The sequence below is a fragment of the Papio anubis genome, chromosome 10 (assembly GCF_008728515.1).
Source record: "Papio anubis isolate 15944 chromosome 10, Panubis1.0, whole genome shotgun sequence".
Taxonomy (NCBI): domain Eukaryota; kingdom Metazoa; phylum Chordata; class Mammalia; order Primates; family Cercopithecidae; genus Papio; species Papio anubis.
In genome coordinates, this window is record NC_044985.1 from 86,172,867 (window position 1) to 86,175,502 (window position 2,636).

The 2,636-nt window shown below is 49.3% G+C and overlaps 1 pseudogene; it reads right to left on the reverse strand.

The window, feature by feature from the left end:
* Positions 1-609: 609 nt before the first annotated feature.
* On the reverse strand, positions 610-1,845 carry LOC103876450 (annotated as a pseudogene).
* Between the last annotated feature and the right edge of the window lie 791 nt (positions 1,846-2,636).

A 2,636-nucleotide genomic window follows, 5' to 3' on the forward strand; every position in this document is an offset into this window, starting at 1 on the left:
CAGAGAGCAGAAATTGCTCTTGAATAGGGCTACCCCTCCTGGCACACCCACAGTGCTCTGCATTGAACATATACAGAGGTACCAGTGAGTCCAGGGTCTTAAGCCTGGAAATATCTCCTATGCCTTCCTCCGAGTCCCTGGTAGGGAAAGCAGGGATGAGAGTGGGACCCCCAAGAGCCTTGGCACTGGAAACACAGCGGGTGAGTGACTCTGCAGATGACTCCCCCAAAACCAGGCACCTGGGTGCACAGCTAAGAGCTCTGTAACATCTGATGCTAGCACTTCACGTTATAGATGAGTCAAATACAAGGCTCAAGGTCAAGTGTACGATGAGTTTCTAAGCTCAAGAGTCCCCTGAGAAATTCTCCCCACCTCTGCAAGGTCTTCCCAAGACACTCTAAGGCTGTGGCAGGCAGTCACTGATGTATCCAGATGTGGCCGGAGCAGGGGAGGCTCTGGACCCCTTGTTAGTCAGGTCCTTGTTAGCAGTGGCCCAGGGGTACTGACGACTCCTGGGGGCTTCCTCCAGGAAGCTCATGGGGAAGCACAGACACCTTGGGTATGAAGCCTTGGCGATCAGACAGGGCTTGTTTCCTGCAGGCCACTTCCTCAGCTATGAATGAGAGAGAGGATGTCAGCACCACTCTCTTCCGCCATAATGGCTTCATCTAGCTTTTGGGACAGCTTCTAGAAATGCTGAATTCCTGCCCCCATAGGCTCTAGGTCACTGTCAGACTGGCTGGGAGAGCAGAGGGGCTATGCTGAGGAGTAGGGGCTCCAGAAGGCAGCCTCCCACGTCGACCGCCATAATGGGTAGGCATGGGAGCCTATCTGGGCAGAGAGGTCATGATGCTCCTTTTCCCAGAGGTCTGTGGCTCGTGGGCAGGGGCGTCTCCAGACAGCCGGGTGCTCTTCTGCCTCAGGCTGTGAGTTGGGGATCCACTGCCCTTCTGTGCCCCTCTCTTCCTTCTCCTGGGCTTCACTTGGATCGCCACCAGCCACTTGGTGCCACTTTGGCAGGACTCCTGGATTCTCTGGGACATGGCACCCAAGGCACTCTTAGCTAAGTGAGCTATAGCCTGGAAGCCCTGCTACCCTGGCTCTGGGGTTTCCAGGCATTTCCAGGAAAGGCCTGCGCAGAAGTTGAGGTTGATGGCTCTCAGGGTCAGCCTCCTTTGGAACTGTCTGCACAGAGACCCCAGGGCCCACGTGGAGTTATCCTGATGGCTGGCTGGCCACAGGCTGCAGCTCCTTGCTGTCCTCCAGCTGCTCCTGGTGCTGGAGAGATCTCCAGTGCATAGAGGTCCCCATTCTCTGCCACCGAGAAGCCATCTGCCTGGCCAAGAGTGTTCTCTGCCCACTAGACCCCAACATGACCAATGCCAGTCACAACCCAAGCACAGCTGCTCCTCAACCACTGCCCACTATATACATTTAATGGATATTTAACTCCCTTTCTACTGTTTTTTTGTGATTATAAACATCCTTGTATATATTTAAATCATTACTTTGTGCCATAGCAACTAAACCAAGCTTGTTTCCAGACTGCAAATTCCAGCTTCCTAAGTCTTTACTGAAATAATTCAGCATGATTTTTAAATGCACTTACAGTGCCGACCTTATAGCCTGCATCATGGTAAAAACCAAAGCAGCTGAAGAATGATTCCTGCTTATGATGCAAAAATGGAGGCAGAAGACATAAATCTAAGGCAATATATAATTTAATATGACAAAATTATGATATAGAGGGTATGTAATTGCTGAAGGAATTCCAAAGAAAGAAAAATAAATTCTGACTTAGCTAATGTTGGTGTCACATAATCAGTTTATATGTGGCAAAGACTGTTGGTGCTCACCAGTGATTGTATTCTTTTCTTCTTCCTGGCCTACAACCAGAGTCCCTCTTCCAGCCTCCAGTGCAGTTAGGTGGGACCATGTGACTGTGCTGGCCCGTGGAATGTGAGCAAGAGTGGTGGGCACCACTTCTAGGTCCATAGAAACCTCTCAAGCACAATCCTCACTCTTTGGCCATCCCTTCTCTTGCTGAATGGAGATGACAAAGAAAGGGACAAAGAAAAGGGTGGAACCACAAGATGGAAAAAGCCTTTGTCCTTGAGTAATCATATGGAGCAAGACCCCTTCCCTTATGCTACCTCCCCCACCATCCCCTCTCTTTCCCTTCTTACTTCTTTCCCTCTCTCTTCCTTCCACTCCCCATACCCTTCCAGCAACCCACATTGGACTGTGAACAAGAGAAATACAATTTTATTATGTTAAACTACTGGAATCGCAGGGTTTATTTATTACAGAAGCTGGAATTATTTAACCTATCTAACATACAATGGAATAGACCTATGGGGGGGTTATTTACCTGAAATGTCCTTCTTCTTGAGAACATTTCCCCTTCTTCAAAAATGGAAGTGGGTCTGTATAATGAAGAATTAACTTAACCCTGGCCAGGTGCAATATGGCTCATGCCTATAATCCCAGCACTCTGGGAGACCAAGGCAGGTGGATCACTTGAGGTCAGGAGTTCGAGACCAGCTTGGCAAACATGGAGAACCCCGTCTTTACTAAAAATACAAACAAATTTGCTGGGTGTGGTGGTGCACCCCTGTAATCCCAGCTACTTGGGA